General features: G+C 46.1%; 1 long non-coding RNA gene across 1 annotated transcript; it reads right to left on the bottom strand.

Moving 5' to 3' along the window:
- Positions 1-12,278, bottom strand: LOC110293810 (uncharacterized). Its single transcript, XR_002377853.2, has 3 exons — positions 12,176-12,278; positions 392-488; positions 1-174 (listed from the first exon to the last, which is right to left on the bottom strand). It is a non-coding gene; the product is annotated as an uncharacterized LOC110293810 (long non-coding RNA).
- Between the last annotated feature and the right edge of the window lie 340 nt (positions 12,279-12,618).

The following is a 12,618-nucleotide window of genomic DNA, read 5'->3' as shown; positions in this document are numbered from 1 at the left end:
GGGGTGAGCCATGGCATGGGGGGGGGAGCCACGGCATGTGGAGTGGGGTGAGCCATGGCATGTGGGGGGGGGGGAGCCATGGCATGTGGGGTTGGGAGGAGCCATGGCATTCTGGGGAGGTATGGCATGGTGATGGTGTCAGAAGTAGGAAGCTGGCCAATCACATTTTATCAGCTGTCAGGGGGGAGAGAGAGAGAGAGAGAGAGAGAAAGAGAGAGAGAGCACTCATATAGGAAGTGGGACAAGACTATATAAACCCTCAAGGCCCACCCCCAGTGACATTTTTTTCCAGCAAGGCTCCACCTCCTAAAGGTCCCATCACCCCCTCAATTAGCACCACCAGGTGGGGACAGAGTTTTCAAGTGCATGAGCCTCTGCAGGCATTTCTCACTCAAGCCATATCCTCTGTCAGTTCTGTCACCAGTTCCAGGCTTCCCCTTGTTCTCAGAGGTCTTTGTCTGGACCAAGTGTTTGCAGGGTCTTGGTATCTGTTCAAAGAGGAGAGGAAGTATGCATAAAGAAGCGTAGCAGCAAGGGGGTTCACTCAGAGGCAAAGCAGAAGGGCAGCGTGGATTTCCTGCAAGGGAGCTCTGGGCTCTGAGCAAGCACGTAGCTCAAGAGTATCTGCTTGCTGACAGGGCTTCCTCCTCGAATCTGTACAGGAGGAGGAGCTGGTTGCTAGGGGTGGGATGGGGATGACTCTGTGTGTGTGTGTGTGTGTTTACATGTCAGGTACCCATGCATGTGAAAGCTCAAAGTTGGTATCAGATGTCTTCCATTCAGAGGAGGAACTGGTTGCTAGGGGTGGGGATGACATTCTGTGTGTGTGTGTGTGTGTATGTATACATGTTTACATGTCTGAATGCACAGGTACACGTGCATGTGGAAACCCAAAGTTGATATTACAAGTGTCTTCCACAGTCACTTGTCACTTTATTTATTGAGGCAAGGTCTCTCCCTGGACCTGGAGTTCACCAGTTCAAGCCAGCCTAACAGCCAGCCAGCCAGCCCCAGAGCCCTTCCGGCCTCTGCCTCCCCAATGCAGGGGTTCCAAGCATGCGCCACACCACTGCTGTTGGCTGTCTCTCATGGGCTTGGTGATTGACTTCAGGCCTTCATGTTTGCATGGCAGACCCTTTACCATATTTTTCTCCCTTTTGTTAGCCTACTCTGCATCCTAGGAAGGAAGAAAGAGAAAGAATGGTTCTGGGTGGGCTAGAACAGTTCTTTTGGCAGGGGGCTTATCTACCATGCATGGAACCGTTTGAGTTCCATACCCAGCACTACTATCAACCTGGAATAGTGCTGGAGGCAGGAGGATTAGACGTTTAGGGTCATCCCGTTGACAAGGTTGAGATTAGCCTTGGTTATATGAGACCCTGTCCTAACAGAACAAAACTGAACAACAACAGCCACCATCCCCCTCAAACCAAACCTCCAACACCACCACCAGAAAAACCTCTGTTAACAATTCCTAAAGAGGGCTGGTGAGATGGCCTAGTGGGTAAGAGCACCTGACTGCTCTTCCGAAGGTCCGGAGTTCAAATCCCAGCAACCACATGGTGGCTCACAACCATCCGTAACGAGATCTGACGCCCTCTTCTGGAGTGTCTGAAGACAGCTACAGTGTACTTACATGTAATAAATAAATAAATCTTTTTAAAAAAAAATTCCTAAAGATTCCTAGCAGATTCTCTTGATTCAGCTCTCATTCAGAATGTCCTTTTTACAATAAATCCTAGCCTTGGTTCCGAGTAGATCGTGAGTGGGAGGCTGGGGGGGTTTTGTGATGGTTTCCCGAGTCCTGGCACCACCCACAAGTGTGCTACATAATAAAGAAGTCTCAGAATCTTCTGGGCTCCCCACTGAGATTCATGTTTGGGTCCCAGAGCGGGGGGCAGAGGAACAGGGGACAAAAAGCCCTGGTGACACTAATGTGCAGCCTTGAAACCTAGCTAATGGACATGCAGCAAACCCATTTGAGTAGTCTTTGGTCCATTTTCTCTGCAGAATGTGGTGTCAGAGCCCCAACTCCTATGATTGTGGATAATGGCTGTCATTGTTTTTCAAGGTCAGAGATTATACTTTACATAATAGCATTAGTTACTTTTCTCACTGCTATAACAAAATACTCTATGAAGTAACTTAAGGGAGGGAGGTTTTTCTTTGGCTCACAGTTTGAGGGTGCACAGTCCCTTGGCGTGGGGGAAGCATGGGGACATGGGGATGAGGTCAAGGGCAGGATCGGGGCAAGGGCAGGGTCAGGAGGCATCTGGTCACCCTTCATCCAGGCAGGAAACCATGAATCCTGGTGCTCAGCTTGCTTTCTCCTTTATATTGAGCCCACCAAATGGCACCATTCGCATTTAGAGAACACTTCCCACCTCAATCAACACAGTTTAGAAACATCTCTCACAGATATATTTAGAGGGCTGATTATATCTATTGCTTGATTCTAGAGCATGTCAAGTTGACAGTATTAAGCACCAGGGATGGAAGGATGGCTCAGTGGTTGAGCATGTTCCAAAAAACCTGAGTTCAGACCCCAGCACCTATACTAGGCAGCTTGCAGCAGCCCAGAGGTTCTGATGCTCCCTTCTAGCTTCTGTAGGCACTTGCAAGAATGAATGTGCACACACACACACACACACACACACACACATGCACACATGCACACACTCACACACATGCACACACACAGACATGAATGCACAGGCATGCACACACACTCACAGACATGCACACACAGGCATGTACACACACACATGTACACACATGCAGACATGCACACACACACACACACACACACCTTATTATAAAATGAAGAATAAGTGTTTTTAAATAACCATCAGATACCCTTAGAGTGTATGTCACTATGTTTTTGTTATTGTTTTAAGCTGTATTCCTAGGCTGGGGAGATGGCTCAGCAGATGAGAGCACAGGCTGCTCTTCCAGAGGACCCAGGTTTATTTCCCAGACCCCACGTGGCCGCTCACCACCATCTGTAATTCCAATTCTAGGGATCTGACCCCCTATTCTGGCCTCCATGGGTGCTTTCTGCATGTGGTACACAGACATACATGCAGGTGAAACAACATAACCATTCAAAAGTAAATAAGTATTTCTTTAGAAAATGTATTCTACTTTCATTTGCTGTGTGTACATGTGTGTGGGCACATGCATGCCACGGTACCCTGAGGTTCTGTGTGTTTCTCGGATTCAACTCAGGATGTCAGGCTTGGTTGAAAATTGAACTTTAACCGTTAACTGATGAGCCATCTCACTGCTCCTCTCTCCTCTGCCTCCCTCTCCCTCCCCTCCCCCTCCCTCCCCCTCCCTCTTGCCCTCCCTCTCCTTCTCTTCCTCCCTCCCTCTCTCTCCCTCCCTTTCCTCCTTCCTTCTTTCTGTTATATATATATATATATATATATATATATATATATATATATATATATATATACTTTTTTTTTTTGGAACATGGACTCACTGTATAGAACAGATCCCCTTGCCTCTGCTGCCTGCTTCCTTTGTATGCATGTTGTGCTAAGGACCCAGTATTCTGCACATTCTAGGCAAACATCCTGCCACTGAGTTATGAACATATGACCCCCCTGCCTCTAAAATTTTTTGGGGGGTGGACAGAGTGTTTCTAAGTTGCTCAGGTGGACTTTGAACTTGTCACCTTCTTGCCTGAGCCTTTCCAGAAGCTGGGGTTAGAGGTATGAGCTACCACCTGGAAGTGCTTCTTTGAAAAAACAAAAACAAAACAACTGAGGGAGAAACATCACCTCACCTCACGTTACAGGGAATTTACATTTTTTACACCCACCTCCCCCATGGATGTATGTAAACACAAGTGTACAATGCCCACGAATGCCAGAAGATGGCGATAGATCCCCTTGAATTGGAGTTGCCGATGGAAGTGAGCCACCATGAAGGTGTTGCGAATTGGACCCTCTGCAGTTAAGAACTTCATTAAGGGGCTGTTTGGAGTTCTGAGAGTGTGAGGAGGACACAGATGAAGCATTTTCCTGAAAAAAAAAAATGTTGCTAAGGTCTCAGACCATCCTGGGATTTCTCCAACAAGAGTCCTGCAGCTGTCAGCAGCTACAGTGATGGGCCCAGCTGAGCCGTTCTCTGAGGATCAGATGCTGAAGTTCTACAGAGCATCTGAAGATCGACGGCAGATGTCTAATTGTCATACAAGATGAGTTCTGTGCTAAGATATTTAAAAGCCACACTCAGGGCTGCGGAAGTAGTGCAGCTGTGAACTCTCAGGTAAATGGAAGTTTTGCTCTGCAAACCTGAGGGCCTACGTGCTGTGGCCTCAGATGTGGAAGTGCCACTCCTCAGAAACAGTTTTGGAGAAGTCTGTATTGGACAGACGGATGATCTCCACTGAGGCAATGTCCTTGCCTGTCATGTGGTGTTTGGTACCCAACTTGATCAGGACAATTTCCACCATTCCTGCTTGCTCTTCATTATCTAACTTGCGCACAGTTTTCTTGGTTGGCCTAGCCTTCATGCGAGAAAGGCACAGCAGAAAATGAGATGATAGTGTAGCCTATTCTAGGTGAGCTTGCATTAAAAAAAAACCTCTGTGTATATGAGTGTGTGTGTGTGTATATATATATATACACACACACACACACACATACATACATATTATATATATGAGAGACATTGCTTGAAGCTGCCCAGTCTCATACAGGCAGGAATTTATATTTTCCTAGGTGTTAGCTTCCTATGTTTTCTTGAAATCTTGAAAATCACATTTATGTATTTGTGGAAGGCTCAGGTGGAAGTCAGAAGACTACATGCATGAGTCTGGTCTTCCTTCCAATATGTGGGTCCTAGGAATTGAACTCAGTTTGTCAGGCTTGGTGGTAGGCGCTTTTACCTGTTGAGCTAGACTTTTTAAAAATTTTATGTATATGAGTGTTTTGTCTGCCTGTGTGAATATATATATGTATGCATATATATATATATACATATATCACTTGTATACAGTGCTCATGAAGGCCAGAGGCTGCACTGGATACTCTGGAATGGGAGTTAACAGAGCTGCCATATGGATTCTGAGAAGGAAACCCAGGTCCTCTGGGAAAACAACTGGTGCTCTTAATTGCTGAGTAATCTCTCCAGCTCTGTCTGCCATTTTTTTGGTTGTTGTTTAAGATTTATATATGTGAGTACACTGTAGCTGTCTTCAGATACACCAGAAGAGGGCGTCAGATCCCATTATAGATGGTTGTGAGCCATCATGTGGTTGCTGGGAATTGAACTCAGGACCTCTGGAAGAGCAGTCGGTGCTCTTACCCACTGAGCCATCAACCCACGGCTCACAACCATCCGTAATGAGATCTGATGCCCTCTTCTGGTGTGTCTGAAGACAGCTACAGTATACTTACATATAATCAATAAATAAATCTTTAAAAAACAAAAAACCAGGTTCTTTGAAAAGTGAAATGAAATGGTCAGACGTAATGGGTGTATGCCCAACCTGGTTGTGCTCATGCTCAGGAGCTGGCTGTGGGGCTTTCTGAAACAGGGCTGAGCACGTGCTAATGTGTTAATAATGTGAAGCTAACCATGGTGAATAGTTACACATGAGCACCAGTAAACCTTTCAAACCAGCTTTTCCTTTAGTCCTTTAGTGTGTGTCTGTGTGTGCGTCTGTCTCCATGGTGTGTGTATGTGTCGGCATACATGTCGAGGTGAGAGAGTCACTTATTTAGCGTGTGTCTGTGTGTGCGTCTGTCTCCATGGTGTGTGTATGTGTCGGCATACATGTCGAGGTGAGAGAGTCACTTACAGGAATTGCTGTGCTCCCTCGACCATGCAGGTCCTAGAGATTCTTCTCTGACTGCCAGATGGCCCATCACGCCATCTCCAGAGCTCTACTCCATTTTGGGGGAGAAGAAACTTGTTTCCCAGCATGCCATTGACAGTATCCATTGGGTCAGGCCTGGAAACCCTTTCTTCAGTGTCTGTAGAGACTTTTTCATCCCTAGTGGAGGAGTGAAAGGGGTGCCCTATTTGCTTGTTTGCTTACCTCATGGACCTGAGTCCGTTTTCCTGGGATACAGATCCCAGAATCCCCAATTCATAGGAGGGTGACCTAGACCTTTTTTTCCCTGTGTTGATGGGACTGTGCACTCCTCAGCCTTAAGGGCATTCAGAGTACAGCATGGTGTAGGTGGGTGACCCCTGGGTGTATCCTTGCCCATGTACACAGCTCCTTTACATAGTCATAGTGGCGACTGTCTCTGAGTCTGGGTTGACTGGCCTCCTGCTGTCTTCCCTTTAGAGTTCAGCCACATTGAACAGCCATACAAAGCCTGTACCAGTGAGAGCTACTGTTCTTCCACCCCTACATACTGGTGTTAGAGTCAGAGCATCAGAAACTAAGGTCATCCTTGGCTACACAGTGAATTTGAGGTCAGCCTGGGCCACATGAAAATAAAGTTGGAAAGGTCAGGTGTCCTTGACTTCCGCAGATTTTTGTTTGTTTCTTTGTTTGAGCCTTGTGGTTTGTTTTTTTCCTGAAGGCCAAGGTATCCTGGTACCAGTCTTGAGGTGGGATGGGCTTTCAAGGACCTCTGTGACTAATTCAGACCTCACTTGCTTTCTGTTGGATGCGAGGATTAAACCTCGTTCATGTCTAAGCGACCAAGGAATTTGAAAGCAAAGACTGGCTGTGTGGTAGTGCATGCCTTTCATCCCAGCACTCGGGAGGCAGAGGAGGGCAAATCTCTGTCAGTCTATCAGTTAGAGGACAGCTTGGTTTCCCTAATGAGTTCCAAGGCAGCCAGAGCTATGATAGAGAGACTGATAGAAAGCAAAAGGGAGAGAAGGAGGGAGGGAGAAAGAGAGGGAGAGAGGGAGATAGAGAGTGCCAGAGAGAGAGAGAGAGAGAGAGAGAGAGAGAATAAAACAGAAAGGAAGGAAGATAGAGAAGATGATCCTGGGCTGAAGAGATAGGTTCGTGTTTTAAGAACTAGGTATTAATCCTGCCAATCCAAGAGCTTGGGAGATCTTTCCATCTTCTGAGGTCTTCTTCAATTTCTTTCCTCAGAGACTTGAAGTTCTTATCATACAGATCTTTCACTTCCTTAGTTAGAGTCACACCAAGGTATTTTATATTATTTGTGACTATTGAGAAGGGTGTTGTTTCCCTATTTTCTTTCTCAGCCTATTTATTCTTTGTGTAGAGGAAGGCCACTGATTTGTTTGAGTTAATTTTATATTCAGCCACTTTGCTGAAGTTGTTTATCAGGTTTAGGAGTACTCTGGTGGAATTTTGGGGGGCCACTTATGTATAGTATCCTATCATCTGAAAATAGTGTTATTTTGACTTCTTCCCTTCCAATTTGTATCCCTTTGATCTCCTTTTGTTGTCTAATTGCTCTGGCTAGGACTTCAAGTACTATATTGAATAGGTAGGGAGAGAGTGGTCAGCCTTGTCTAGTCCCTGATTTTAGTGGGATTGCTTCAAGTTTCTCTCCATTTAGCTTGATGTTGGCTACTGGTTTGCTGTATATTGTTTTTACTATGTTTAGGCATGGACCTTAAATTCTTGATCTTTCCAAGACTTTTATCATGAAGGGGTGTTGGATTTTGTCAAATGATTTCTCCACATCTAATGAGATGATCATATGGTGTTTGTCTTTGAGTTAATACAGAGGTGGATGCTCCCAGCCTACCATTGGACTGAGCACAGGGCCCCCAATGAAGGAGCTAGAGAAAGGGCCCAAGGAGCTGAAGGGGTTTGCAGCCTCATAGGAGGAACAACAATATGAAGTAACCAGTACTCCCAGAGCTCCCAGGGACTAAACCACCAACCAAAGAATGCACATGGTGGGACTCATGGCTCCAGCTGCATATGTAGTAGAGGATGCCCTAGTCGGTCATCAATGGGAGGAGAGGGTCTTAGTCCTGTGAAGGCTCTATGCCCCAGTGTAGTGGAATGCCAGGGCCAGGAAGTTGGAGTAAGAGTGTTGGTGAACAGGGGTTGGGGAAAGGAATTGTGGGTATTTGGAGGAGAAACCATGAAAGGCGATAATATTTGAAATGTAAATAAAGTAAGTGTCTAATGAAAAAAAAATCTAGAAAAAAAAAGAAATAGGTATTGAGTTCTATTCTGTTACTCTAACAATAGAAAATACCATGACCAAAAAGAACTGAGGGAGAAAAGGGTTCATTTTACCTCGCTCCTAATCAAGGGAAGTCTGGGCAGAAACCCCAGGCAGGAACATAAATACAAGACCGCTTGCTGTTCCGCACGGTACAACCTCCAACCAGGAAACTCACTCACAGCCCAGAAGTACAGCAGAAGCAATGGAGGATGGCTGCTTGCTTATTAACTCTGGTTCATGCTCAGCTAACTTCCTTCTACAGCCCAAGATCATCTGCCCAGGGAATGATATTGAAAGACCCACAACGTGAGGACTTCCCCACGTTCTGACTCAGGAGAGGCGACACCCCAAAAACACCCACAAGAAATGGTCTTGCTGCAAACTGCAAGAGGATTTTTATTTAAGAGCGCTCTCAGGTCCACGGTCATACACCACGCAGGGGTAGAGGACCGTGGCGCCCCGAGTAGCTGTATAAGGGGGTATTTAAAGGAAGAAACCACAACTTAAGGAAGTGGGGAGGGCATGGTTGGAAAAAAAATACCAAAGATACCAGTTAAGAGTCACAAGGAAGTGCAAAGTCACAAGTGTCACAAGGAATACCTGGTAATTGTTCAGGTTATCTCTTAAGACAGTTTCTAAGAGCCCCTAACAATAGCACTTTCTTTGAATGAACACTCTTTGAACCCAGGAAGCAGGTGGGTGGAGGAATGTCGCTATCTGTTTTATGATTAGCATACCTTGCAGCATTGAGTCACAAAGGCCACATTCCCAAGCCTGGGCCCAAAGGCCTAGAATTTTGTTTTTACTTTTTACTTTTTCAATATCACCCTCAGTGGGCTGGGCCTGCCTATATCAACCATCAAGGCAATCCCTTACAGACAGGCCTGTAGGCAAGTCACATCTGGGTAATTATTGAATTGAGAGATTCTAGGTTATGACAGGTAGAAGTTAAAACTAGAACAGATACCATGCAAGCAAACATGAGGATTAGAACTTGGATCCCCAGAACACACATAGATGCCAGGTGGGTATGGGAGCCTGCCTGCAGTTAGAGCCTTGGAAGGTGAAAACAGGATTCCCCCAGAGCAAGTTGGCTAGTAATACTACCCTTAGCAGCAAGCTAGGGTTTGATTGAGAGACCCTGCTCAAATGAATAAGTTGCAATTGACACTGAGAGTGATTCCCAACTTTAACCTCGGGTCTACAAACACACACATACACACATACACATACACACACACACACACACACACACACACACACACAGAATCAGAACAAGAAAAACAATCCATGAGCCTATTAATTACTTCTAACTCAAAAATGTGTTCTTCTGAGCCAGGTGGTGGTGGCGCACGCCTTTAATTCCAGCACTCGGGAGGCAAAGGCAGGCAGATTTCTGAGTCGAGGCCAGCCAGGTCTACAGAGTGAGTTCCAGGACAGCCACGTCTACACGGAGAAACCCTGACTCAGGAACCCCCCCCCAAAAAAAAAGTGTTCTTCTGACCACTCAGAGCTGTCAGGTTAATAAAGGGGCCTCTGTAGAGGCCCTTCCTCTCTCCTGAGAAATTCAGGCCTTTGAAAAGAAGATCAAGTGCAGACCGAATGAGAGTTCTGTCCATCCGTCTAGCTTATAAGGAGGCATTGACTTCCTCTGGATTTTAATTTTGCTCTAAGCACCAATGTGCCTGTTACCAGCAGAGCTCACAGAATCTCTGTGGGTTTAACTGCAGGAGACAGTTGCCTTTGGCAGCATTGACAGGAAGCTAAGTTCCCACAGGGCATTGGGGATGAGAGTTTATAACACCAGCCCTTAATGGTGCCAATTACTCAAGAATGAATTGGACAGAGTGTTTGAGCAAGCAGAAGCTTTGGAAGTAGATAGCACTGTTCTATCTTCCTCTCCCATACCTGAGTGAGGTGAGCTCTATATTTATAGTGATGGAATAATCTGACAACAAATGGGACTGTGAGCTTCCTTGAAGGATCTGAAACAAGGCACTGTGGTGACACGTGTCTACAGGTTGCATAGGAGAGCAGAAACTCAAAGTTTTGCCTTTCCACATCTCTATGCTCGGTGGATGGATCTAGAAAGCTGCTTTCTCTTTTATTCATTCTTCTAGAGGCACACAGCAATATTTTTTAAAAAAGCAATACTCTGGACATATAGAAGCTCCATCCAACCCTAATGCTCTGGACATATAGAAGCTCCAACCCTGGGTGTGAAGAAGTATTAAAAAAGTATAGCAAAGTAAAAACAAAATTCAAGGCTTTTGGGCCCAGGCTTGGGAGTGTAGCCTTTGTGGCTTAGTGCTCCAGGTGCTGGTCATAAAACAGATAGCGACATTCCTCCACCTACCAGCTTCCTGGGTTCAATTCAAAGAATGGCACCCTGACCATTACTGGAACCTGCAATGCAAATGTGCTATCTTTAGGGGCTCTTAGATTGTTAGGGGCTCTTAGAAACTGTCTTGAGAGATAACCTGACACTTGTGACTTTATACTTCCTTGTGACTCTTAACTGGTATTTTTGGTATTTTCCAACAACACCCTCCCCACCTCCATGAATTGTGGTTTCTTCCTTTAAATACCCCCTTACTCAGCTACTCGGGGCGCCATGGTCCTCTACCCCTGCGTGGTGTATGACCATGGGCCCGAGAACGCTCTCGAATAAAAATCCTCTTGCAGTTGCAGCAAGATCGTTTCTTGTGGGTGATTTTGGGGTGTCGCCTCTCCTGAGTCAGAACGTGAGGGAGTCCTCACGTTGTGGGTCTTTCAGGTGGAGGGAGCTCCCTTTTTACCTGGCTATGAACCTTCAGAGTTGTAACCTCCAAGGTTCTCAGCAATGAGACCAGAATTCCTCCTGGAGGAATTTCCTAGAGCTCAAGATTCTGCCAGCCTTAGCTAATGACAGACAAGAAGCCCATCTATGCAGAAAAAGACCCAAGGGTCGAGGAGGCTCGGTGTAGCCAGTAGAACATACTATGCCAAGGAAGGGCAGTGCCCCACTGGGAAAAGTTGCCCTGTGCGGTTCCTTGGCTAGACAGGAACTGCTAATGCTCTGGCTTCAGTGACCATTCACCACTGATATGCCAATGCAGTATCTAGAAAGGCTATTTCTGGGGTTCATTTGAGTTTTGGGGCAGTCTTCCTTTGTAGCCCAGGCAGGCTGTGAGCCCCTGCCTCATCCTCTCCTGCTGGGATTACAAGCATGCACCATCATTCCTGGCTCCAGGAAAGCATTTTTAAAGTAGAGAATGCATATGCTTTGGCACAGACTGCTTAATGGGACTCTCTGTCCCTGTGCTGGAGACTAGCACAAAACAGGCTCTGTATCTTCCTCAGCTGTAGACAAGCAGAAGAGAGGAACCACCTTAATGGTGGTTTCCAAATTCTATAGGATGGTTAAGGATTGCCTTGAAACCACCAGGGGCCCAGCACCTACCATCCCAAACACTCCTTTCAGTGGTATGATGCTCTAGCTTAACAAACACAAGAAGAAAATTTTCATTTATCTGCCTATGTTCTCTCTCTCTCTGTCTCTCTCTCTCTCTCTCTTCCTGTCTGTCTCTTTCTGTCTCTCTCTCTCTCTCTCTCTCTCTCTCTCTCTGTCTCTGTCTCTCACTCAAGATTTATTTATTTAATGTATATGAGTACAGTGTCACTGTCCTCAGACACACCAGTAGGGCATTGTGTCCCCCTTGCCAATGGTTGTGAGCCTCCATGTGGTTGCTGGGAATTGAGTGCTCGGTGCTCTTCACTGCTGAGCCCGACTCTACAGATGCATAGATCATTAGGCAGAAAGCCCCATTCTCTACTTTAAAAATGTTTAGTCAAGTTGTTTCATCTTTAGGTTCAAAGGCTTTGTGTGGGCTGAGGGCTTTGACTATAATAGTAGATTCCATGGGTCTGAGGCAGGCAGATCCTGAGTTCCAGGAAGTTTTAGTATAATAATTATAAATACTCAAAATCAAAGATGGGTATATATCCCCTGATAAACTGTTTGCCTAGAATCTGACCGTAAGGGGTAGAGCACTTACCTATAATCCCTCAGTGATTAGCTGGTGGGATTGCCCTAGTGGTACACCACCTGCCTAGAATCCATCAATGAGAACCTGGAGGCATAGCTCAGTGGTGGTGTGATTCCCTAGAGCCCTCCAGGGAAGGTTTGGGGGTGTGGCTCAGATGTACAGTGCTGAGAATTCCACCAGTGAGGGGTTAGGGGTGTGGCTCTACTGTACAATGCTAAGAATTCCACCAGTGAGGGGTTAGGGGTGTGTAGAGCTCTACTGTACAATGCTAAGAATTCCACCGGTGAGGGGTTAGGGGTGTGGCTCAGATGTACAGTGCTGAGAATTCTACCAGTGAGGGGTTAGGGTTGTGGCTCAGTCTGACAGTACTTGGCTAGTGTATGCTAAACCCTGAATTCCTGTATCCTCCCCCAGCCTTGAAGCAGGCTAATTCAGACTTTGCTGCCACTGAA

The sequence above is a fragment of the Mus caroli genome, unplaced genomic scaffold (genome assembly GCF_978045245.1).
Source record: "Mus caroli unplaced genomic scaffold, Mus_caroli_1 scaffold_4, whole genome shotgun sequence".
Lineage (NCBI taxonomy): Eukaryota > Metazoa > Chordata > Mammalia > Rodentia > Muridae > Mus > Mus caroli.
This window is presented reverse-complemented; position numbering and strand designations above follow the sequence as displayed.